Source organism: Ictidomys tridecemlineatus, chromosome X, assembly GCF_052094955.1.
Source record: "Ictidomys tridecemlineatus isolate mIctTri1 chromosome X, mIctTri1.hap1, whole genome shotgun sequence".
NCBI classification, from domain to species: Eukaryota; Metazoa; Chordata; class Mammalia; order Rodentia; family Sciuridae; genus Ictidomys; species Ictidomys tridecemlineatus.
This window is the reverse complement of record NC_135493.1, coordinates 94,707,800-94,734,891: the sequence shown is the minus strand read 5'-3', so window position 1 is coordinate 94,734,891 and position 27,092 is coordinate 94,707,800. Positions and strand designations below refer to the sequence as shown.

General features: G+C 46.6%; 1 long non-coding RNA gene across 3 annotated transcripts in view; it reads right to left on the bottom strand.

Annotated features, from left to right (window-relative positions):
• Nucleotides 1-26,649, bottom strand: part of LOC144371779 (uncharacterized) — a 38,079-nt gene extending 11,430 nt beyond the window's left edge. For 2 of the 3 annotated variants that reach the window (XR_013431889.1, XR_013431890.1), the window contains exons 1-3: nt 26,278-26,649; nt 25,835-26,035; nt 1,349-1,404 (exon numbers count right to left, since the gene is read on the bottom strand). This is a non-coding gene — a long non-coding RNA (uncharacterized LOC144371779). The remainder of the gene's footprint in view (nt 1-1,348; nt 1,405-25,834; nt 26,036-26,277) is intronic. The other variant, XR_013431891.1, reaches the window with a different exon arrangement.
• Between the last annotated feature and the right edge of the window lie 443 nt (nt 26,650-27,092).

Genomic DNA, 27,092 nt, shown 5'->3' with positions numbered 1-27,092 from the left:
CCAGATTTCTGTGCTGGATTGTCCTTCCCACCTCCGATGCCTATTAAACTCCTATCCGTCCTTCAAAACCCAGAGCAAATGAGGGACCTGGGCTGAGGGGAGAGAGGAATGGGAAAGGATAGCAGAGAGGTTCAATCAAGGAATCAAGAAGGGAAATATGTCCTAAGACATATTTAGCCTTCTTCAGTTTCATCCAGGATCCTACCTTGCTATCACAAACCGGGCCACTGAGGAGAGAACATGACTGAGAATACTCCAAAAAGCCATGGTGCTCACAGAAGCATCGCGTCAGGTGTGAAGAAGCAGGCTGTCCCCTTGCCCTCTCTCTAGAAGCACCAGCTGGCTGCAGAAGAGCAGGCTCTGTCCTGCTCCTGCCTGACACTCCACTGCAGGGTCTGCACTTGGGCCCCTGAGTATCCTCAGAACAAGGCTAACAAGTTTGCAGAATAAAGTGGAAACGTGTCACCCTGGCAGGGAAAGCCTGTCACAATTTGTCTGCCACCTGCTTTCCCAGCCTCTTCTCCACCGAGGTCCTATCCTCCCCCTGTGCTGTATTATGCACTTGCTTCCTGGTTCCCTCCCACCATCCCAAGCCCATCCTGCGTTCCCCCACCTCTCCCTCTGCTCACACGCTCTGCTCTTCCTGGATCGCCCTTCCCACCTCCACTGCCTATTCAACTCCTATCCGTCTTTCAAAACCCAGAGCAAATTGACCTCATCCAAGAGGCTTTCTGAGATCATTCCATAGACTTTCTGTACACTGTCTGAAGGTGTATTGTCATGCTTTGTCTATTGTCATGCTTCTTAGTTGGCGTCATAGTTTTGATTCCCCCCCCCCCAAGAGCATAGCCTGAGACAAGGGTCTGGGTGCTGGTTGTTTATTTGTGAGATCTTTGGAACCCCAGTGAGGGAATGGAGAGGGTGAGACCGAACAGGGAGGGAAGTCAATAAGAGGAGATTATCCATGTAGGCAGCTGGAGCTCAGACCCCCTGAAGGACCCCTGAGAAATCACAAGGCACAGGCCTCAGAATCAGCCCCTGCGGGGAAGGAGGCTGGAACATTTAGCTGACAATCCCAGCCTTCCTTGGCCAAGGGCATTCCTGAGGCACTAGCTCCCTGTACCTTCTGGTCGCTCCTGCTTTGGCCCAGGCAAACTCCCCTGGTGCTCCAAAAAGCCCTCAGGCAGTGGAACTGAGAGACATAGCCCTTGAAATGGGAGGCAGTTAATGTGCTGGAAATCATCCACCCCAGCTGCCCAGGAACTCTGGTGGGCTGCAGGGAAATGGGGCAGGAAACAAACAGCACCTGCTCCTAGTATTAGCGACATACGGTAGTCTCTCCTCTTACCTGCTGTTTCGCTTTCTGCAGTTTCAGTTACCCGAGGTCAGTGGTGGTATGAAAATCTTAAACAGAAAATGACAAAGTAAATAATTTTTCAGTTTGAAAACATGTGCCATTCTGAGAATTATTTGAACAAGAGAGCTGGGACACTACAGTAGTCTAAGTAGCCAAGATGGCTACCAAGTGGCTAACGAGTGGGTAGTATATACAGCGTGGATACACTGGAGAAAGGGATGATTCATATCTCAGGCAGAATGGAGCAGGATGGAAGGAAATTTCATCATGCTACTCAGAATGGCTTCCTGGGATCAGTAAAGAATGTCAATAATAGCCTAATGCTGTCACAATGTCTACATTGTTTACCTTATTTCTCATTCCCTCAGAATTGTATCATCTTGTAAGGGTCCGGTGAAGCATCGGAGGAAGAGACCATACAAGAGACTGGCTTCATGCAATTGGCAGGAGGGAGTTTATTGAACCAGCATGCTGGGGCTCAAGGCTCACTCAGGAAGGGAGAGCAGCCCAGAGCCCAGAGCAGAGGTCAAGCAGAGTTTAAGTACACTTTTTGGGGAGGGCGGGGGGCTTTGCATACATCAGAACAAATCATCATGAGGTGCGGGAAAATTGAACAACAACTCTGGGACATGATTAGTACATTCATTGGCGGGAACAGGCTGGGCAGGGGTGATTGGTCACTTCTAAGCGGGGTACACATTCAAACTGATTGGTTTTGGGGCCTGGATGCCTACGTGCGGAGCTACTCAGAGCCCTTAGCTATTAAACAGCCAGAGGATCAGGAGGAATATTTACTGGGCAGTTCAGGTATTATCCTAACAGAGGATTTTAACAATACCTAGCCCTTTGCTTTTTAACTCAGGCCCTGCAGCTTGGAAACTTTACAATGCCCGGTCTCTTACACTTTAACTCAGGCTTTGCGGCTTAGAAACAGCTTAGAAATTTCACCTTTACAATCTCACACCATCCCCAGAAGGGTGAGTGCAGTACAATAAGATATTTCAGAGGGAGATCACATTCACGTAACTTTATACAATATATTGTTATTTTCTGTTTTCTTATGTTGTTAATCTCTTACTGTGCCTAATTGATAAAGTCATGTTTATCACAGGCATAGGAAGAAACTTAGTAAACACAGGGTTGGGTATTATCTGTGATTTCAGCCATCCACTGGGAATATTGGAAGGTATCTCCCATATTTTCCTCCTCCCCATAACATTCTAAGAGGCTGTGGCCAGGGAATTTGCTAAATGATAGATCTCATTTTGCAATCTGTATATGGGGTAAAAATAGGAGTTCATAACCCACTTGAATCAAATGTATGAAATACGATATGTCAAGAGCTTTGTAATGTTTTGAACAACTAATAAAAAAATAATAAAGAAAGAAAGAAAGAATTGAATGACAAAAAAAAAAAAAATGATAGATCTCCAGACAAGATGGTGCTGGATTATGTGGGTGGGCTGTAAATCCAGCGGCAGGTGTCCCTGTGACAGACCCACAGAGCAGAGCCACGTGGAGAGAAGAAAAGGCCATGTCCAGATGGAAGCAGAGACCAGGACAATACAGCCACAAGCCAGGGACACCTGGAGCCACCTGGAGCCACCAGAAGCCGGAAGAGGCCCAGAAGGATCCTCCACTAGAACCGCCACAGGGAGTGTGACCCTGAAGACACCTTGAATTCAGTCTGCTGGCCTCCAGGACTGAGTCTGTTGATTGTTAAGTCACCAGTTTCTGGTAAATTCTTAGAGGAGCCCCAGGAAATGAATATAAGTGGCTCCTTATTGTTCCTCTGACAAGGTACGCACATTCCCACCTAAGAGACGCACCTGCAGTCCCCTCCGCATGGAATGTTCTTCCTCTTTTTCTCCTTCCCTCAGGTCACTTTCTTAGGGAGGCCTCATTGACCTGCCCCATGGAAACACTGCAGTCTACACACTTTCTCTACATTGTCCATACCCCTTCTTTCTTCTCCTGAATGTGTCACTTTCTAACAGACTATAAAATGGGCTTATTTACTTCATTTATTGTCTTCAATCTTTACTAGAAATTAAGCTCCATGAAGTGTCGTTTTGTTTTGTTTTGTTTGACTCTGGTTAGGGTTGTTTCCAAGTCACAGTAGACATCCAATAAATACTCAGTAAATAAAGGAATGATCTGAATGCAGGAAGAACCTTCAGGAAAATAAGACTTCTCATTCCACAGTACTATCTACATAGCTAACTCCTTGGACCAACAATACCTCTCTTGATCCTCAAAATACCTTGGGGAGGTGACATTATGACTTGATTTCCCAGGGGAGGAGGTTCAAAGAGACAAAATAATTTACCCAAGGTCATGAAAAGGTGCAAGGAAAGATTCAAACCCAAGCCCTTCTGACTCCAAACCCCACTCTCTTTCCAATACACATACAAGTAAGGTGTTATTTCTAGAAAGTTGCCAAGAATAAACATTGTGTGCTGAGCAGAACAAATTAGAAATCATCTAATATGTGTTTAATGCATAATATTACAAGATTGGCATCTGTATACGTATGTGTGTGAAATTAAAATTGAGAGGGCTTGTTCCTGCTGACTGTGATATTTGCCAAAATCATTATTATTCCCATGTTCTGAGGATCTGTAGTTTCAACATAGTGATTCAACAAACATTCATTCAACAAACATTGAATCACTTGTCATAGAACACACTGCCTTGTTCATTATCCCCTCAGCCCACCCTAGAGGTCACCTGCTCTTTGATGGAGAGTTCTGGAAACTTCAATGGCTTCTTGTGTCCGGCACTTATCTCTCTGTCTTCAGGCTTATGGACCTTCTAATGGAGGGCAACTCTGGGGTATGTTCTTCATTGTTTTCCAGAAAGTTCTCAGCAGGATTGAGCCTCGCTTGCCCACCTGCTCCTCCACACTGTTTACTGGCTTTCTTTCCTTCCCTGTCTCACTTCTGCCCCCTCTTACTGGGCTTCTGGGATCTCTTTCCAAATAAACGACTTGCACCCACATCCTTGAGAGAACGCAAACTAGGACACTTGCCATGTGTGCGTCGCTAGGCGTTGGAGATTCAGAGCAGGGTAAGCCATGGCGAGGTTCCCAGAGTCCCAGAATGACGGCCCCAACAATCGAGGAATCTGGAAAGTTGGCTCCCTCGGAAATGCGTCACTCTCTCTGGCAGAACAGATCAGCTCTCCACGCTCTAGGGACGTGCCGGAGGGATGGCATGCCACTAAATGCTTTCTGAAACCACCTTTCAGAAATGTTGACAAGCCAAGCAGGAAAGTCTGGCTCGCCCTGTTGCTGTGATTCATCCTACCTCATTTCTGATCCTGAAAAGGGTTGGATCATTCTTATATCCCACAAATATCTCCTGAGCTGGGTATTGGGCACTGGGTCAAGAGTCAGACCCGGATTCTACGTGGGGCCCATCCTCTGACCTGGTCGCTGAAACATGGACCAAGGTCTGCTGCCACCTAAAAGCATATGGCACAGGCTCCAAAAAGCACATCCATGAGATGTGTCCCCAAAGCATTTTTGGAGTGACAGTAGCCACCTGGCAATTGATAAATCCCTCCCAAGGTGTCTCCCTCAGAGGACCACAGCCACGAACCAGAAGCAGCTGTGGAACACTGGATTTTAATATGAGGTTTCATTATCATAAAATTATATCTTTTTTTTAAAAAAAGTACTGATGTTAAACCAAACAGACAGACAGAAGATGGAGAATAAATTGCCATGTTCCCCAGAAGGCCTCAGAAAAAGCCAAGCCAAGAAGCAAGTTGGTAGACTCCCTTCACTCTCTTCCCTAGGATGAAACCCTCAACAAGGGTGTGAGGTGGCCCTATGCTGATTATCCAGAAAACCAAAGTGAACCAGAGCCAGCCCTCAATCCAGTGACCTGACTCACCCCAGTCCCTACTAGGCTTAGTGGGACTCCTCTGTTGAGCATATAGGGATCCTGGTGCTGCCAACATGGGAAACTGGGAGTTCTCTGGGCCCTTCAGTGTGGGTCCTTTGCTTTGGGATTTCATCTAACCTATCCTGAGCTAAAAGCAAGTACCACCAGATGAGTCCTATTACCCTTGAGGAGGACACAGGGCATTTTTGCTTCTCTGCAGCCACATCCGCCAAAGAGTCTTGTGAGATTACAGGACAATGTGACCTTCCCATGCCTACTAGCCTGATGTGGTCTGCAGGAAGAGGCCTGGCAGGGTAGACCAGAAGTCTGGCCTGTGCCCAGCAGCCTATTAGGTGTCCTCCCTACCCAGTTGGGTACATTGGATTTCTTCTTTCCAATCCTGAAGTTTTTTTCCCCCTTTTGTTTAATTCATCAGGAAGACGAACAGGGCTCCCCAGAAAGCACATCAAACCTCTCTAGGAAGGAGACATTTTCTCAGCCAGGAAATAAAATCTTGTACTTTAGACAGTGATTATCAAGAGGGGCTACTTATTTGGGTCCATGCTACCCAGTGCTAAAAGGAGCCCACTTGCACTTTGTGGTTCAGCAGCCTGGGTGGAGGAGCACGAGATTATACATCAAGGCTCTCGGAATGGGACAGCACATGGCAAACGTGCTTTGATCACAGAAAGGCATTCTGTAGAAAACCAGGGTCATTTTCCAGCCCCTCTCCAGATTTTTTTCAATACTTAACCACTGAGCCCCATCCCCAGCCCTTTTTATATTTTCTTTAGAGTCAGGGTTTCACTGAGTTGCTGAGGGCCTCACTAAACTGCTGAGGCTGGCTTCAAACTCATGATCCTCCTGCCTCAGCCTCCCAAGATGCTAGAATTACAGGTATGCGCCACTTCGCCCAGCTTCTGGGCATATCTTGTGTCCCCTGATATCATAGATGTAGATGGTGGTCCTCAACACAAATGGAGAGCCAACAGGAAATGGGGAAAGCCATCCAGACACTGTCCCTCCCGATCAAGTTCACAGCACCATCAACGAAGTAACCTCCCCACCCCCGTGCACCGGAATCTGAAGGAGCCTTTAGATCTAAGGACCTGATTTACAGGATTCACAGGTGTCAGAGGACAGTGTTATGAAATGACAAGCATGTGATCAGAAAAAAAAAAACAGACTAAAAAGCTCTCTAAGACAAATATCCTGGCTTCCTTCCTCAAATAAATGACAAGAGAGTAAAAAGGAGACAGAGCTATTGAATATGTGCAGCACTTATTAGGATCCCAATGCAAATAATCTATTTTTTCCAAAAAGATTACGACTTTTATTATGCAATAAAAAAACTCAATATCCACTGGATATTTGATACTATCAAGAAATTATTAAAGTTTTTAAACATTATAATGGCATCTCAGTTCTCTTTTTTTAAAGGCCCTATTAGAGATAGACATCAAAATATTTTCAGGTAAAATGATGTAATACTGAAGTTTGCTGAAAAATCGTCTGGTGAGGGAAAGGGGAGTGGATAAGGGTCTAGATGAAACAGATTGACAATGAATCGATTATTGTTGCAGTTCAGTGTTGGCTACATAATGATTCATTATACTACTGTTTTCTTCCTTTAGGATATGCACTGCTGTGGTTGGATAAGATCTGAGGGTGTCCTTAAGGGTCGCACTTTTGAAAGCTTTTTTCCCAAGGTGGTGATGTGAGAGATGGAGGAACTCTGTCTTCAGAAGTGATTTATGTCGTTCTCATGAGATCCCCGTGAGCTCCCTTGAGAGTAAGTTGTGACTGAATTGGACATAACTCTCTCTCCTCTGTTCATACATGAATATGCGACCAGTGAAACTCCATATCATGTACGACCACAAGAAAGGGAAGTGATACTCCATGTATGTGTGATAGGTCAAAATACACTCTACTGTCATGTATATCTAAACAGAGTGAATAAAATTAAAAAATCATAGAGCCTGGCATGGTGATGTATGCCTATACAGGAAGCTGAAACAGGAGGATCAGGAGTTCAAAGCCAGCCTCAGCAATTTAGCGAGGCACTAAGCAACTCAGTGAGACCCTGTCTCTAAATAAAATATAAAAAGGGCTGGGGATGGGGCTCAGTGGTTAGGTGCCCCTAGGTTCAATCCCTGCTACAAAAAAAATTTTAAAAATAAATAATCTTAAAATTCAAAAAAAGAGTGAGTTATTATAAAGGAGGATTATTTAGGCATAAAAAAGAACGAAATCACCTCATATTCAGGAAAATGGATAGAACTGGAGATCATCGTATTCACAAGGTAAGTCAGGCGAGTATCACGTGTTTTCCCTTGTGTATGGAATCTGGGGCAGGGGACAATATGAAAGTAACAGGGAAACTATTAGGAGAAGAAGAAAGGGATCAGGAGGATGGGAGGAAGGGGAAGAAAGGACCATGGAGGTGGAGGATGATCAAAGTATGTTATTTGCATTACAAATATGCCACAATGAAGTCCATGAGTCTATGCAATTGAAATGTACTAATTGAGAATACATATGTGCATGATAAAATAGAGGGTAATAAAATAGATGAAGTCAGCCTTCCGGTGTATGAATCCTACTTTCCCAGCCCACTATCTGTGGGATCATGGACAAGGTGTTCAGTCTCTCTGTACTTCAGTGTCCTCATTTTCAAAAAGTGGAGACAAATAACTCTTGTTATTGTGATATTAAAAACAATAAAGCTGGCAAAGTGCTTAACCTAAAAAAGAGAAGGGCGGTTGTTACAAAAGAGTAAGCCTGGCCCACACTCTGGCTTCCTGCACACACTCCCAACATGGCGGTGCCATTGCCATGAGGTCCAAGCCAAAGATGGTGCCATGCTCTTGAACCTCCAACTCTGTGCACTAAATAAATTTTCTCTTTATGCATTAGCTATCTTTGGCTGTTTTGTTTTAGCAGCAGAATATGGAATAATACATGCTTGAAATTTTTATGATTAAAAGTTGTTTTAAAGGCATCTGGGAAGAGCTTGCAGCACACTCCAAAGCCCCCAGGCAGGAAGAAGTCTACATAGTCCAGAGGCTGAAGGAGGGTGTGTGTAAGAGAATGAAGAGGAGGAGTGGGGCTAAATCATGGAGCCTAAACATTATTCCATTAGAGGTCTTTGGCAAGGGGCTTCTTTGAGCCTCTGGGTGAACACTGTACAGGGAAACCAACTCTCCTTTTGCAAAGCAGAAAGGGTGAAAGGGAAACCATGATTGGCCAATCACAGCCCATGTGACTTATACATTTCCTCTTGAATAGTTGATGAAGAGGATCCACTTGGAAGTTACCAGTCATAAAGCCAAATACAGCCTTGGACCAAGAAAGCAGCCTGTTGCAAACACTGACCACCAACTGGATAGCTTGAAACAATGGAAATTGATTCTCTCAGTTTGGGAGACTAGAAGTCCAAAGTCAAGGTGTTAGCAGGTGCATGCTCCCTCTGAAGGCTCTTGGGGAGAATCCTTTTTTTTGCCTATTCCTGGTTTCTGGGGGCTTCTGAAAGTCATTGGCATTCCTTGGCTTGTAGTTACATCACCTCGATCTCTGCTTCCATTTTCACATGGCCTTTGTCCCTCTGTGTTTTTCCAAATCTCTGTTCATAATGACACCATCATTGCATTTATGTGTCACTTCTATTCCAGCGTGATCTCAACTTGATTCCACTTGCAAAAACCCTATTTCCAAATAAGGTCACATTCATGGGTACCAAGTATCAGGACTTTTCCTGGATAACTTTTGTGGGAGGGACACCTTTGACCTACAGCACCCTGCTCATCATGTGGTCCCTGGAGCTGATCATCCATTGGTCCATCAGGATCTACCACTGACTCCTCAGGGTCTCCACTCAAAGTCTCAGGGAGTCCTGGGACCCTGATTGAGTCATGTGATCCTCTGGAAGAAATTATGCTGGAACAGGGGAGACTGTCTGGGGATTGGCCAGACCTGGGTCACATGACCATCTCCCCCAAACCAGAGGATGGTGGAGAAGGGGTTCTGCCATTGGAAGACTAGTACAGGGCCCCAGGAATAGAAGACAGCCACTACAATCATGAGTGCCATTATGAGAAAGTGCCCAGGAAAGCTTTGCTGTGCTACATTGGGATGGGATGTCGTGGGGATGTTGCCCATCGGGCACTCCCAAGAAATGTCCAGAACACTGAAGAAGTAATTCTTAGGAATTAGCATCAAAGTTGAGTTTAGGGCTGGGGATGTGGCTCAAGCGGTAGCGCACTCGCCTGGCATGCGTGCGGCCCGGGTTCGATCCTCAGCACCACATACAAACAAAGATGTTGTGTCTGCCGAAAACTAAAAAATAAATATTAAAATTCTCTCTCTCTCTCTCTCTCTCTCTCTCTCTCTCTCTCTCTCTCTCTCTCTCTCTCTCTCTCAAAAAAAAGTTGAGTTTAATTTTATTATCTCTGTTATGAGTTGAAGTGTGCACACTCTCCTTCCCACCAAACAATATGTTAAAATCTGAATCTGCCTTCATTTGGAAATGGTGTCTTTGCACATATAATCAAATAAAGATGAAGTCATGCTGGATTGAGAGTACACTCAAATTCAATGGTGTGTGTCCTTCAAAGAGGGAAATTTGGACACAGAGGCTCACGGAGAAAGGCCATGTGAAGAGAGAGACAGAGACTGGATGGATGTAGCCACACCCCAAGGAACACCAAGGACTGCTGTAACCACAAGAACCTGGGAGAAAGAAAGGCCTTGACCAATCTCCCTCAGAATCTCCAGGAGGAACCAACTCAGCCAACACCCTGATTTCCAACTTCTGACCTCCAGAACCATGAAAGAATCCATTCCTATGGTTTTAAATTTGGAATCATTTGTTATAGCAGCCCAGGAAACTAATACAGTCTGCTGTGCCTTTCAAAATATTTCAACAGAAGATTTGCCTCAGCTCCCCTCCTCTTCTACAAGGTCACTGAAGCTTCACATGCGTGCACACACGTATGTTACCAAGGCGTATGTGTATGTGTGTGTGTGCACAAGTGCACACACACACACACACACACACACACACACACACACACTTGCACATACACAGAACCACCATTTGGTAAATGGAATAACAAACTCAGGTAATAAGCACACATGTAAGCACAGTTTGGCCTGGTATCTGTGCCTCTCTCGCAGCCACAGCATGGCTGTGGGCAAACACCAACCTAAGGGGGCTCAGAGTGGGATCTATTGCTTCTTTTTCCTGGGATAAAGGCTGCTTCTATCTCCCCCAGTGTTGGAAGATGGGGAAGAGGGAAGGGAGGGGTGAACTGAGTCCCATCTAAGTAGGACTACCCTCAGGTGACATCCTGAGCTTGCCCAGTGCTCAAAGTCACTTGCTGTTTCATGGGAACTTTTGTAGGTTCTTTATGAACCCTAGAGCATCCCTTATGACAGAATGTCCTGCCTCTCCTTGGGCAAACTCTCCCATGGACATTGGGTAACAGGTCCTTCCACCATCTTGCAAAGCTCTTGCCTTACTTTGGGATGCCCCTGCAGATGGCAGGACAAGGATTCCAGTGTCTGTTATTTATTGGGAAGGGAACACTAGTAGGAATGAGGGAGGGAGGCAAGGGAAGAGGGGGCCAATGAAGACAGGCTGTGCTCATGGGCAGGTCACTTCTGTGGGCTGTGGAGTTCATCCCACTGGGGACTCAAGAACTGTGGAGAACTCACGTCAGACATCCCACCCAATGGGGAGGAAGATGGAGGGTTTCCATGTCTATTGCCACCTGGTACTGAGTTAGGGCTCCTCCCAAGAGGAATATTCGCTCCCTGTGACTTTGGGACTCCTAATCAGGACCCAAGCACATCTCTAAATCAAGTGAGTGTGCACACGAAGAAATCTCCAAAGGTAAGTTCTAAGGGGTTCTGTGGGGGGACCAAAAGCTTAGGCCACAGCCCTCTGGGAAAAATCTCTTATGGAGATAAATCTAGACCAGACCAATATTCCTACCATGGTTTAGAGACCAGTGCCTGGGATTCACACACCAATGACATAACAGCCAAAAGGAGGTTAGTCATATTCTCTACAGAAGAACTAAAACACACACTCTTCTCTCTCTCCACCCCTCCCTCCTGCTTCTGCTTCAGACAAACAGCCCCAGCCTCTCAGAAAAGAAAAGCATGTGTCAGCTCTCAGTTCACAGTACACAGGTAACTGCTGTTGAGAGCCACAGCCAGTTGGAATGGCCCCTGGCATTTTGCCAGAAGTAATGGTTAAGAGGCATTAAGATGATGCTGGATTGATTCAATTGTATATTAGACCTTTACTGTCTGGTAATAGGGCGGCTCTTGCTGCCTCGGGCGCCTGCTACTTTGGAGTTCCTGTTGAGTTCTCATGGGGTTCCAAGAGTGAGTGCATGGGCAGCCCGGGGGAGGGAGTTCCAGTTGGTGTGTGGTGTGTTCCTGGAGAAAGCCAAGTGGGTGGCGTTCGCGGGAGTTCGGAAATAAAGTTTGTTGCTGCTTGAGTGGCTCATGATTTGTGCCCAGCCAGACTGCGGCAAACTGCAAAGGGTCAAATGTCACGGGGCTTTCCAAGTGGAGTGTGGACATCATTTCTTCTAAGCCTTCCGTGAGTGCCTTCCTCCATTCCCACATACACTTTCACCCACTTTTCTAGGTGGGACCCTGGGGGCTCCTAGCATGAGATCAGTTCTCTCCAAAGAAATCTGCTCACAGAAAAGCCAGTGTCTCCTCTCTTCAACCTTTTATATCCTGCTCCGGATTTAAAGTCCTTTAACTGATTCTTTGATATTTCTTTTGAAAAAATGTGCATTTGGGTTTCATGTTAGAATCTCTGAGCTATTGTCATCAGCACCCCAGGTGAAATGTGCAATCTCAGGTCCCATCCGAGAGGCTCAGCTCTGGAGGCCAGAAAGCACTCTTACTGCCACACTAACCTCTGTGACAGGGGAGGGGTTGTACCTGTCTCCTCACCCAAAACCCACTTCTGACCAGGCACCAATGCAGCCCCTTGGTGTCCTGAATGGCAGAATGTACTCTTTCAAAATAGCCAACAAAGCCTCAGACCAAGTTCAAGGGATCTGGCCTGGGGCCAATATAAAATGCTAGAGTGGGTTGAATGGTGACCCCCACCACCACCACCACCACCAAAAGATATGTTCACCTGGAACATGAGATGTGGCCTTATTTGGAAAAAGGTTCTTTGCAGATTTAGCTAAGGTAAGGATCTCAAGACGATATCACCCTGAATTACAATAAGCCCTGAATCCAATGGCAAATGTCCTTATAAGGGAGTAGGGGACTCAGAAAGGAGAAGATAATGTGGAAATGGAGCCAGAGACTGGGGAGATATAGCCACAAGACAAGAAGCCAAGGATCATTTCCAGGAGCTAGGAAAGAGGCATGGAAAAGAATCTCTTTCAGAGCCTTCAGAAGGAACTAAGCCTGCCTGCACCTTGAATGCAGACTTCCAGCCTCCAGAACTGTGAGACCATCAATTTCCATCGTTTTCAGTTACTCCATTGGTGACATGTGGGTGCAGCAGTCCTAGGAAACCAATAAAAGACCAAGCATGACTGGTCTTCCCTCTAACCCCAATTTTCCCTTTTCCCTTCCTCCTTCTGCTTTCCCCAAATCTGACCTTGACTCTCTTTTCCCCAGGCAGATCAACACAAGCAAACAGCTCCCACTGGTCAGTCACCCTGCCAGTTCCATGGCCAACTCCACTCCAACCAACCTGGTACAGACATAATTGCACTCAATGAACATGGCCCCATGTGAACTTGATTCTTGAGTTTCTTCAGGGTGCAGCCTCCCCCTCATCAATTTCCTTTTCTCATGCTCAGTCTCCTCTGACTCCAATCTCATAACCTCCCCATATACCCAAGGTTCGTGCAACTTTACCGAGTAGCCAGAGGTCTAGTGTCCATTCAAGCAATGGACAGTGTTATTGGGACCCTGCTGGATGCCAGGCACAGAGCCAGGCATGGGACATAATGGTGAACAATAAAGGTTGTTATCTTTCCTCAGGCAGGTCTCAACAGACTGGCCTCCATCCTTCAGATCCCAGGAGAATCCAGATTGAGGTTGGTAACCTGGTCTCCTTCCCTACCACAAGAAGCTATCAGCCCCAGATCTCCCCATGTCCCAACATTACAACTCCACAAATAACATAAAGGTTTTAGAGCCCCAAGAAAAGAAAATTCTAGAGCCCTAAGAAAACAAAATCAGAGTCCCAGAAAATGCACAGAACTCCCAGTCTGTTAAAAAGGGCCATTCCTTGGTGCTGTTATGGTTGAATTGTGTCTTCCCAAAATTCATATGCTGAAATGGTGACCCTCTGGCACCTCCATATGTGACCATATTTGGATACAGGGTTGTTGAAGATGACCAAGGAAAGATGAAGTAGGCCCTAATCCAACTGATGTCCTTTTAAAAGAAGGGGACTTTTGAACATAGAGGAAGATGATATAAAGACTAAGGAAGAAGACAGACATCTACAAGTCAAGGAGAAAGGCCTAGAACAGATCCTTCTCTCACAGACCGGAAGGAACCATCCAGGCCAACACCTTGATTTTGGACAGTGACACAATATGTTTAAGACACCCAATGTATGGTGCTTTGTTACTAGCAGACTAACACAGTTGTGAATGTCAGGTGTGACAGTTCTATGAGACAATGACATCAAGAGGACAGCATGGTTTTGAACCATGTATGGTGGTCCCAGCAACTCAGGAGGCTAAGGCAGGTGCATTGCAAGTTTGAGACCAGCTCAGCAACTTAGAGACACTCTGCCTTGAAATAAAAATCAAAAAGGTCTGGAGGTGTGGCTCAGTGGTGGAGCACCCCAGAGTTCCATCCTTAGTCCCCAGAAAACAAAAAGCAAAGAGGGCAGCTGGCCCAAGGTGACCATCAAAAGGAAAAGTGGTCATGGCAGAAGACAGGGAGCCCTGATATGGAGCATCAGTCCCTCTTGTCACCTTTACCATAAGCAAGGCATGGCTTAAGAGTCAAGCACAGCTCATTTCAAACATGGGCTTCTTTGCTTTTCAGATATGGAAGTGAATCTGAATTCTGGGCTTCCTCCTGTGAAAAATGGCAATTGAATCCACTTCATAGTCTGACAGGATGAAATGGAGTTGGCCCTGGGCCTGCTCCACCTGAGACCCTCTCTGTGGGCCAGCTCCAGTTCTTTTCCCCCAGAAGCTGATCCTGAATTTGAATCTAAATGTAAGTGGTTTATTTGGGAAGGGATCCCAGGAATCTTCAGCAGGAAAGTACTCAAGTGACACAAGGCAGGAAAGAAGGCAAAAAGGGATACATAATTTAGCCAGCTATCATGGCAGTGACAAGAATTGAATCCCATGGGAGACTCAGAAATGTTGTAAAACCATTGCCTCCAAGTTATCCTGCCCGAGGGATGAGGGAGCTAGGGTATTTACTTACCACCCACACCCATCAAGCATCAGTTGAGGGCTGTTCTTGTTGATTCCTGAATGTATAAGTTTCCTACTGCTGCTATAACAAATTCCTACAAACACCCTGGATTAAAGTCACACACTTTTATTATCTTTTAGAAGTCAGAAGTCCAAAATGGATTAGCAGGACTGCATTCCCTCTGGGAGCTCTAGGGAAGAATCTATTTCCCTGCCTTTTCTAGCTTCTAGAGTCTCCCACATTCCTTGGCTCATGGCCTATGTGTTAGTCAGCTTTCTATCACTATAACGAAATAGCTGAGATAATTAACTGATAAAGAGAAAAAGTTTATTTTGGCTCACGGTTTTAGAGGTTCCTGTCCAAGAGCAGGCAAGTCCCTTACTTTGAGGCTCTAGTGGGTGTGCCAGATAGCAATGGCAGGGAACATGTGGCAAAGCAAACTGTTCACCTCATGGCCAGAAAGCAGAAAGGAAAGAGGAAGAGGAAGAGACCTGGGTCCCATGACCCCCTTTGATGGGATACCTGTCATGACCTAAGGACCTTCCTCTAGGCACCCCCCTCCTAAAGGTTCCCCTGTACCTCGCAGTAGCACCACTCTGGGGACCAAGCCTTTAATAATGGACCTTTGGACAACACTTATCCAAGCCACAGTACCCCATATCACTCTGATCTATAATGTCACATGTCTTTCTTTGTTTCCATTATCATATGACATTCTCCAACTCTGGCCCTCCTGCTTCCCTTTTGTATAAATCTACCCTGATAATCGCCCCATCTCAAGATCCTTATTTTCACCCTATCTGCAAAGTCTATTTTACCATCAAATACCATGATCACAGGTCCTGGGAACCAAGACATGAACAACCTTGGTGACTATTATGCAGCCAGTACACTAAATCATTCTGGCCTGCCCCACACAAGCAGAGCTACCCTCTGGAGTGGGGGAAGCTCTCAGGTACACAGACAGAAATTCAGAAAAGAGGCTGGACTGGATAGGGGCGGGGGTCTAAGGCTGAACAGCAGAATAGTTGTCAGCAGAGCAGAAAAGCAAAGACGGGCAGAGAAAGTCACTGAGTTGGCAGAGGCACAGCAGGTGGCCATAGTGGTCTCAGAATTCTCAGACCAAGGGCCTGGAAGAGGAATCCTGTCCTTAGAAAAATCAAAGGAGCCAAAGTAATACATTCACACATTGCATCCTCATGAGAACTATTTCATAACAGGGAAAGGCCATGCCATTGCTTCCATTTGATAGCTAAAGAAACTGAGGCTCGTGACTTGCTCCAGATTGCACAGTGGAGAAGCAAAGACCAGATCTTGCATCTCCTGACTTAATACCAAGTGCTGCTCTCACTGCTCCTCACCTAGCTGCAGCACAGCTTGGAACAGTCTGGAATGAGCCAGGCCTGTGGCCATACCTGAGAGGATGCCAGCCCCTCTGTCATATAATCTTCTACCTCTGAGCCTCTGAGTGCCTGGCTGAGCTGCTGGAATTGAGAGAGACCCAGCAGGACTGTTGATAAATTCGATTGCTTTACCAGAAGTTTAAAAATGTAGCCGCTCTGGTTGAGCATTGTTTATAATCTGTCTCTGGTAATTCGCCTCCTACGTGTGTACACGCAAGAGCAGTTGCCAAATCCTGTTGATGATCCCTCCCCGATCTCTCTCTCCCCCATCTGTCGCCTCTCCTTCCTTCTGACTTTCCTAGCTCAGAGCTCCATTGCCTCCCACCTGGACCATAGCAAAAGCCTCCTGGTGATGTCCCTGTGTCCCCTGCGCTAAGCCATCCGACGTCTTACCTCCTAATGAACTCCAGCTAAGATCAGTACAGGAGAGATGGATGGCACGTCCCTATTCCTCCAGACTTTTCTAGTTTGGTGTGCCCTGGCCGACTTTGATTGCCAGTGTCTGTATTTCTGTTCCTGAGGGTTTTTTTCTCAGGACCACAAGTTGGAAGGACCAAGGAAACAGTATCTCCAGAAAACAGCCCTCAAGCAATGATGGAAGGGGAGTTGGTAGATAAATGCCCCAGCTCCCTGCTGTTCCGTTGGGATAACTCTGAGCTGTGTGGCCTACATTGTCTCCCAGAGTTCCCCATGGGATTGAGCTCCAGTTGCGCACAGTGTGGCTGACTTGATAACACCCTTTATACCTACCCTCTTTGACCCGTCTCACTTCTCTACTCCCCTGCCATTTCCCACCACCATCTTCCAAAGAACTTTTGTCCTTGAATCTTTCTCTCAGGGTCTGTTTTTGAGAAGCCCTAGCTCAGACTATGGGGTTACTCATCTATACAACAACTGGCCAGAACTGTCTCTCGGTGCCCTCCTTTACCTGCTATCCAAGGCTCTCCAAGGCTGGCCCCAGTCTGTGCTTCCACTTGAACTTCCATTATGGAAGTGGTACAGAAATCAAAGAGCATGGCTGAGCATGGCTGACTTACTTCCTGGTTGTGCATTCCTGTGCCTTCCACACAGTAGTCTAAGGGAAACATTCCAGATCCAAACTAAAACATGTTTCCCGTACCCTATAAAATCAATTCCGAGTTACCAATAAGGCAAGAAGAGAAGGTGTTGATGGTTTTTGAAGCTGGGGATAGGTTCATGGAGGCTTATTTAGTTTATTTTGTATACACATGACAGTTTCCATAATAAAAAGCTGAGAAATAAAATCAGTTCATATGTGTGATAGACTTTGTTGGTGTCCTGCCCATTTGCCCTCATTCTTATGGCATCCACATACCACTCTGTCTGGGGGCATTCTCTAGTGTCAGAGCATGCTCAGTTCTTATGCAGAGCAGGTCAACAGTGCCAGGGAACCAACACTCCCCACAGCAGCTTAGATGCATGGAGTATGTGGATGAACACTCTGGCTACCTCGCCCTGGAGTGCAATAACTCTGAGGATGTTGCTCACCATCTCCCAGCAGCATCCAGTTGGACCAAACCCCAGATGCTCTTTAGCAGACTTGTACTGGCTTCCTCCTCTTCCCTCTCTGAGTCCCCCTCTCCCCTACTGGTATTGCAGTGATCCTCTCTCTAATAAAGTACTTATTAACAAATCCTGCTCACCAAGTGTCTTTGTGGAGGAGCCAATGTAGGACAATACATCACCACCACCACGAAGGTATTGCTTCTTCCCATGCATGGAAATGAGGTCTTCCTCCTCTGTGTCTGTGGGGCACATTATGTACACTCTGGAAGATTCAAGGCAGCTCCTTCTTAAAAATGTTTGGAAGGATGGCAAGATGGAGCATGGTAAAGAAGTTAACAGAGCAGAGTTTCAAGGCCTAGAGGCCATGGTGAATGAAAATTAAGTGTGTTATTAATTCTGAATGGTCGGGCATGGTGGCGCCCACCTGTAATCCCAGTGGCTCAGGAGGCTGAGGCAGGAAGATCACGAGTTCAAAGCCAGCCTCAGCAATAGTAAGGTGCTAAGCAACTTGGTAAGACCCTGTCTCTAAATTAAAAAAATACAAGGGGCTGGGGTTGTAGCTCAGTGGTAGAGCGCTTGCCTTGAATGTGTGAGACACTGGGTTCGATTCTCAGTACCACAAATAAATAAAAAATAAAGGTCCATCAACAACTAAAATGAATAAAATAAGTAATTTTAGTGCTCGCTTCGGCAGCACATATACTAAAATTCTGAATGACTCAAGCCTCCTATTTCCCTCCTAAGAGTCTTTTTACAGAAATAACCATATTAGTACCTCATACTAATTAGATCAGGGTGGGCTCCTGCTTCTAGAAGCTTCCTTTTCACAGGGTCTGTAAGTGGAGAGCTTCAAAGGGTAGCAGGTGACATGGAAGACCAATTCCAAGCTCCCATATAGGTCCTGGTGAAGATGACACCTCTGTTGGGAGCATTTGGCTCCTAGGGCCTGAAACCTAAGCTCCATTACCTTGGGATCCTCATTAAAGATCTTGAAGGCCATGTGCATTTTGGAAGGGTGGACAGTATGAGCAGGAAGCTTTGACCATGAGCAGCTCAGTGGCTGTCATCATGGCCCTACCTCTAGTTTCTAGTCTATAGAAGTCTGAGGGACTCATGAGGCCCTTAAGAAAGAAAGGAGTCTCCAAGAAACCACTGGCCCAGGCAAGAGGAACCTCCAAGCCAGCACAATAAAATCAATGGAATTTCTTGCCTTCTGGAGTTATGGAAACAGACACTTTTGTGTCATTGGTAGGGTTGACTTCCAAACATAGGTTGAAAATGGCCATGCAGCTGTGTTATTTTCTCTTAGGATATTTGTTTTGGGAGCTGTGGGTCTCCATGTGGAACGTGCTGCTACCCAATGAAGCTTCTATCTTTGAGTTCATCAGGAAAACCCAAAAAGAAATACTTCGAGGAGTATAGGGAGTGTTGGCCAAAGGATGTGAAACTTCAGTTAGACAGGAGGAATAAGTTCAAGAGATGTATCGCACACTGTGGTGACTACAGTTAATGATGATATATTGTACATTCAGAATTGCTAAGAGAGCAGAGTTTAAGTGTGCTCACCACACACACACAAAAAAATGATAAGTATGTGAGGTAATGCACATGCTGAATAGCTTGACTTTGTCATTCTACAAATGCTGTGGTTTAAATGAGTACCTTAAAGTTGACATATTGGAAACTTGGCCCTCAATGTCACAGTGTTGAGAGGCAAGACCTTTAAGAGGTTATGAGGTCAGGAAGGTTGAGCATTTGTGAATGGATTACTGTTGTTTTCATGATAGTGAATTCATTAGAATGAAAGTAGATTAGTTACAAAGGCAAGTTCAACTCCTTCTTGGTCTCTCACATTGTCTTGCCCTTCTGCCTCCCACCGTGAGATGATGCAGCAAGAAGGTCTTTTCCAGATACCAGTCCCTCAACTTCAGACTGCCCAGCTTCCAGAACTGTAAGAAATAAATATCTTCTTTTTTAAATATTTATTTTTTAGTTATAGTTGGACACAATACCCTTATTTCACTTATTTATTTTTATGTGGTGCTGAGGATTGAACCCAGGGCCTTGTGCTTGCAAGGCGAGCGCTCTACCACTGAGCCACAACCCCAGCCTGATAAATATCTTCTTTATAAATAACTCAGTCTCAGGTATTCTGTTATAGCAACACAAAATTGACTAAGACAAAAATGTATACATGTATCAAAATATATGCCATAAATGTAAATAATTTTCACTTGTCAATAATAATATAAATGCTTTTTAAAAAACAAAAAAAATGAAATATAGAGAGATGCTCAAGGATTCCCAGTTTTTCTAGCCCCCCAGTTATCTGTGCCAATAGCCAGTAAGATCCACCAAAAACATGAATGAGTAGGCCTTCAGATAATTAAGTCCTTAGCCTTTGAGCTAACCCTACTGACACTGAGTGGAACAAAAAAGATCTGTCTTCACCGAGCCAGGCCCAAATTGCAGATTTTTGAACAAAATAAATGTTGTCTTAGCTACTAGATTCTGTGGTGACTTATAACATAGTGATAAGTAACCAGAACAACCATGCCACCCCTGCAAATTGTATGGTTGTTGAATTCTCAAAGCCCTCTCCAACCGTGGCACAGACAACACTATGTGCTCACCAATCTCTATTTTATTTACTCTTTGGGCACACAGGATGACTACATTTCCCAGCAGCCTTTGCAGTCAGCTGGGGCCAATAACTAGGTTCTAAACAGTAAAATGTGGCACACTGACATCTGATCTCTAAACCTTTCTACCCAATCCTATATGCTCTCTCCTGTCCCTCAAATGTCCTAAGATAGAAAGGATCAGTGGAGAATTTCAAGATGGAAGAAGCAAAAGATGGAGTAGCGTAGGCTCCTGAGTCACTTCCTAGAAAACAGAATGCCAATATCTGCAGTCATTGTTCTAGCAACTAGCCTTCCCCGAGTAATGTACACTTATCTTATTTTCACCTCCAAAGAACCTTTCATGTTGTATCTTATGCCTATATTCATAATTATTAATGTTCCTGTCTTGGCTTCTATACTAGTCTATAAAACCCCTTGGGGCAAATTATACGCTTGAGTACCTGTGTATCCTCCACATACTTGACACGGTTCCCTGACTGTTCTGCAGACTCAGTCATTATCAATACCACTTGCTGACATTTATTGAATAAATACTATAAATTCCACATTTTGATATCTTTACTCTATGCCATAACACCACAAGATCGTTATTATTAGTACTGTCAACTTAAGAAATTGAGGATCAGGAAGGTTAAGCAATTTTCTCAAGGCTGTTCAGCCAGTGCTGTCTAGTTCCAATGCCTATGCATTTCCTCACCACCCTCTCTGCCTGAGCATGGCGCAGGTTGGCATACACCCTTTCCAACATTCAGGAACCATGAAGACAAAACTCAACCACATGAAAGTGGTTACATGCCCCTTTTCAGAAGAGGGCTTTGTGCTCACCCAAACAGCAGCACCCCAGGCTTCACGGCTTTCACAGTGGCCAAGCTTGGGACACAGGTCTCTGTAGTCCCAGGGGCCCCAGTCATACTGAGGCACAACAGGAAGCCTTCCCAGCATGTCTCATGTGGCTGGGTGGCTCCAGCTGCTTCCTGCACCTTTGACCACCCACCCAGGCACCTCGGGGCTGGTGAGAACATCCACCAAGGCACACGGTGTGGTCATTCATCCTGCCCACTTTTCCCAAGGCCAGCTCTGCATTCTGCTGCAATGATAATGTAAACCTACCAAGAGAGAAAGAAAACTTGAGATCGTGCATGCACGTGTGCATGCTCACGTGCACGTGTGCATGAAGGGACTTGCTTGGAAACGCCAACCCCTCACCAAAGATGTTCCCAGCCCTCATTTGTACACACAGTCTTCAAACATCAAAGTGTTTGTTAAGCGTAAATATTTTTATTCGCTCCCCTCCTTCGCCTCCCTCTCCTCTTCCATCCATGATCTGAGCTCAGTGGATGCCAGGAGACCCCTCTGACTCAGAGCCAGTAAGGATGGGTTTTGGAAAAGGGCACTTCCAGGTCCCAGCGGGCAGTCGGCAGCTGAGCCTGACAGCCGCCCGGGACTTGGCTCCCAGCAGCAGGCTCCTAGCTTGGCGCCTGTTTCCATAGAAACGGGCGGGCCAGGATTGGCAGCCGTGGGAGCGTTCCCCAAGCTGGCTGCTATTGAAGCGTTCCTGGGTGTACCTCCCCTCCCCTGCCACGCCTTGCCCAGGCCTGTCCTGGAAAAGTGCCCAAATAGAGGGGAGCTGGAAGGCTTCCCCCAGCGCTCTGAATTCGGAGGCACCAAGAACCTGAGATGACACCTTGCTGAGAGCAGTTGTTGGCCTCCAGTCCCCTGCCATCCTTCACTGGATACTCGATGCTGTGCCCAGTGTAGATTTCCCACAGCACCCACCCTCCTGGCAGAGACCCAAGAGCCCATCCAGAGATCCCAGGTGGGGTTATGCTCAGAAGAGGCACCAAGCCACAAGGGGCAGCCACTCGTTCTCATCCGGTAAAGCCCTGTTATTAAGTACCTCTCAGCTCCACGGTTTCCTGGACCCTGCAGGTCAAATTGTGCTCTGCCTCTTCATTTCCCGCCACCCCTGCGCTGCGCATCTCTCATTAAACACAAGCCTGCAAACAGAGCCGCTTTCCGGGTCTCCAAAGCTGGTGCGATGCGGGCTCTGGCAGAGAAAATTAAGAATGAGCACACAGGTTGCTGTCTTGGAGGGGACACCTCCAGGGAGACGCTGGTCCAGGTTCTGGCTGTCACCAGACTCTGAACCCGAGTCTCCCACTGTTGTTCTTCTGGACATTGTTGGACTTATTTGTTGCCTCTTTTAGCCTTCCCTACAGAGGGGGCTTCATCAAAGCTCTGCAAAGTTCAAAGGATGCTCTGGGAGAAGCCAGGGGTTTGCTGGCGGGGCTGAGGAGGCTGGAAACTCCTGCTCCGAGCTAGAGGTGACATGCCACCAGCAGGAACGAAACAGCTCTTAAAGCGGAGGACACTCAGAACTATTGATCAAGGATGCACAGACTACATCTATAATTAGACCCAGAAAGATGCTGGCACATCAGAAAGAGAGAGAGAAAGACATGACCGTGGCTTTGTCAAGCCAGAAATGCATCAGGGTTTCAAAAACAAACAAACAAAAACCCCCCACCCCTGCAAAGGCCCCGTGCTGTTAATTCCTCTCTCTAAAAAGTCCCCTGTGAGTCACACACTTCAACCCTACATGGAGCAGCAAAATGTTATAAAGACCCTGCTCAGAAGGCAACAACAGCTGACTATGGAGAGTGATCACAGCTAGACCTCCCAGCTCCGTGATGCCCATGACCTCCCAGAACCAAGCAGCTCAGCAACTGGTGCCCCGAAAACCCAGGCAGCAGTTACCTTTGGAAAGTTGTTTGCCTTTTGCATTATTAAAAGTGGCAGGAGAGGCTTGATTTCTGGGCGTTTTGTGGCGTTCATTCTTTCTTTGGTATAATGAATCTGATTGGGGAACTGCTGTTCAAATTTGGAGGGGGAGAGTCCATTAGAAAGAAATACTGTTGGTTGGGGCCGTGGATTGCTTGTGGCGATCTGCCCTTCCTAAGTGCTGCTTTTTTTGAAAACTCATTCCTGCGGTAGGAAAATAAAGCAGATTTCAGACACTTAAGAGATCATTTTCAGAATGGTCTAGATGCACGCTGGTGTGCTGGTACATTTGCCTCTCATTGTTTTTTAATCACTATTTTGTCAAGTTTAATTGCTGCCACGCTAACAACCCAAACGGGAGTGAAACAAAATAGGAGATATCTATCATTGGTGAGAGCGTTTTGATGGAATCCATATCCATTTACATCTTCCCCACCGAATAACAAAAACGGAAAATAGAAAAAGCTTTCTCCATTGAAAGATCCCCTGAATTGCTCTGGGTGGGTACATTGCCAGGGTACCAGGCAAACAGAGTGGCCTCTCACACATCAGCTTAGTCGCTTAAAAACTGGGACCTGGGGTTTTCTTGCCTAGATTTTTCCATTCAGGAATATCGTGAATTCTTGCAAGTTCTACAAACGTGAAAGTTTTGAAGGCATAGACATCTTGCCTTCATTCTATACCTGATGCCGGGGTCTGCTCTCTATTCTCCTTTGGAGTCTGGTGACAGCCACAGAGAGACATCACTCAGAGCCCCTTCAGGAAAGAACTCGCTGCCAGCTGCTGTGGGCGTGGCTAGCTGACACCCTCCAGCTGTTGGCTTCAGCCGAGCTGGCCCCAGTTCTTGAGCTGAGGCCACTCATGTTCCTCTAGGGATGGCTCACTGCCAATAGCTGAGCAAGGGCCGGCCATTTATGCCCAACATGGGGTTCCTCTGATCTGCGCGTTGGCTTGGAGCTCCCACTGGGTTGGTAGTGACTTTTCAGGTGCATTCCCACCTGATGCCCCCACTTCTGTCCCACCCCCCCCCTTCTCCTTTCACAGGTGTTACTCCTGGGTTATTATTTTGTGCCCAATTTCATTCAGTCCTTTCTAAAAGCCATTGAAAGCCTAAATCATCTCTCACAATCATTAACTCCATCTCAGCCTCTGCTTCCTGGAGAACCAACCTGAGATTGATCTTTTTCCCACAAAATGGCTTTTAGATCTCAACTTCCGGCTGCTGGATACCGGGAACACTCAGGGATTTTCGCAACCAAGAGAAAATGCCAGGCAGCTGTTGGGAATGATAGGGGTGTGACTCCGTGAGTTTTTGAAGACAGCTGGTTCAAAGTCGGGTTTCCAGAAAGGCCAGTATAGGACCTGCACCTGGCAACTTGAAGAAGTGCAAACAGAATATCTGCTGTCCTGACGCAGAAGTAAAAGCTCAGCTCTGGGACCAGGAACATGGAATTAGGACTTACGTTTCAACAGGACTGGGGCTTGTTGTCACTGAAAAGGTTACCGATCCCTTGGCTCTCCAAGTAGGATGGCCAACACCTCCTTAAAAGTACAGACATGCAGCCGGGCACAGTGGTGCACACCTGTAATCCCAGTGGCTCAGGAGGCTGAGGTAGGAGGGTTGCTAGTTCAAAGCCAGCCTCAGCAATGGTAAAGCGCTAAGCAACTCAGTGAGACCCTGTCTCTAAATAAAATATAAAAAGGGCTGGGGATGGGGCTCAGTGGTTGAGTGCCCCTGAGTTCAATCCCCAGTACAAAAAAAAAAAAAAATCAACATTGGGGCTGGGGTTGTGCCTTAGTGGTAGAGTGCTCACCTAGCACGTGCGAGGCCCTGGGTTCGATCCTCAGCACCACATAAAAATAAATAAATAAAATAAAGGTATTGTGTCCAACTACAACTAAAAAAATAAATATTAAAAAAAAAAAAAAGTCAAGACATGCATGTCTTGCTTACCCTTCCAGGGTCTAGATCTGTGCCTGGTACATGATTATCGTTCAATAAATTCTTGATGGATGAATGAATGAATGAATTTCATATACATCATTTCATTACTCTCATATTAACGCTCCCACATGGCCTTGAGAATGAAGTACAAACACCTTGGTGTGGTGGACAAGAACTGTTGCCACCTGGCCTCCGTGGACCCTGCCCTCCAGCTAAAACTCATAGAATTAGCCAAGTGGCCTACCTCGCACTCTGGCTAATTCAGCAGTGGCTGTATCCCCAGTACTTTTTGGCAGGTTAATGCCTACTCATGCTTGAAAGACTTCCTGTGTCTTTGCTTTCTGTCCCTTGCCCTGACTCCCAAAGGTAATGAGGGGCCTATAAATCCCAGGTCCCCCAGACAAAAGACAGTAAACACGATTCTTTCCTATGTCCGTTCCCAGGAAGGCTTTGGCTTAGGGACCCTCATTAGCACTGTGTCTTGTGCCATGTAGTAATAATACCTCTCATTTGAACTCAGAATTCACTCTCTTCTGGACACTGTCCTAAACCCTCAGTATAGGTTAACTAATTGAGGCCTTATACCATTTCCATGAGGTAAGCATTATTTTTACTTTCACTTTGCAGGCAGAGAAGCTGAAGCACAGAGAGGTCAAGTAACTTGCCCAAGGTTACGCAGCTAGTAAGTACTATACCTAAGCAATCTAATGACAAAGTATATGCTGCTCCCCAGTTTATCATTCCCCTGCCTGTGTGACTGGTGACTGCATTGAGGCCTGATTGGTGGAAGGGACTCAGCCCAAGCATAAGCCACCTGGCTATTTATTAGGATGTACTCTTACCTCTAAGAGGCCAAAGATGAAAACCATGGACAGAGCTGAGGGAGATTGGTCAACGAAATGATCCGCACGATCCTGGCCTCATGACCTTGTGCATCTCCAATGCACAAGGAAGGACAGAGAGGCGCACACCCAGTGTCAGGCAGAGGACCAGGCAAGGCCTCATGATGCCCCCATGATGGAGAGGTGGGCATCTTCTTCCTCCTGCAGATTGCACTGGGTAAGTGGCAGGGCCAGAGGATGAGCCCAGGCAGTGTGACTCCAGGACACAGGTGTCTAACCACCGTGTGGACCAGAGCAGCACCGATGGCCTCCCTGCTATCCCTGGTCCGGCCAAGGCTGACCCCTCCTCCCCCATCAGCTCCTGTCTCCCTTCACTCGGCTCCCCGCTTCCTTTCCTTTGCCTGGTCTTCCAAGCCCTTTCCCAGCCACCTTCCCCAACTCACCCTTCCATGCATTTGAGTGTCCTCTGCTGACTTTGGGGTCCCACTTGGAGGCTATGCTGAGTAGCCCACTCCCAAGCAGCTTTCCCTCCCCTAACTGACAGCCGACTAGTTCTGCCGCTGATGCTGAGTATTGATTGCGGCGACAACCCAGTGTGCAGACACACACACACCGGCCCCTGCCTTGGGAAGTCTAACCTTTGCTCCCAGCAGGAAGAACAAATAACACGTATCAGCTCTTCTGCCTTTGCAGGGACAGGCGGGGAACACGTTCCTCTCAAGGTTTCACGGTTTTGGTCAATGTTTCCGATTTCATTCATTCTTCCAGAACAGGTGACCAAGCCCCACTAGGTGTGGGCCAGGTGCCCTGGAGGCACTGGGAGAATTCAAGTCCTGATCAAATGTGCTGGTACAACCCAGCATCAGGGTGGCAGACACCAACGCCTAGGAACGCAACAGGAAGGCAACGCAAAGGTGTGTAAACAACTACTTCAACAAGGGGAACAGCCCTACTGACACCCCACCCCATGTCCCCTGGGAGCAACCCTAGTTTACTTGCAGCCATGGTAGACAATCTGTGCGCTAATGGCTTCCCACCTCCACTGCCTGCCTGCTTGGGCTCTGCTGTCCCGAGGCTTCTTCTAGAATCAGGGGCAGGCCAGGCTTCATAATTTGTGGCGCTCAGTGTAAAATGCAAACTCAGGGCCTCTTGCTCCAAAATCAGGGCACTTGCTCCCTCTGTCCCGCGCACTCTCTTGCCTACCTGTCCCAGGGATTTGTATTCGCTGGTTGTTATTCTCAGGACAAGTGCAGACCTT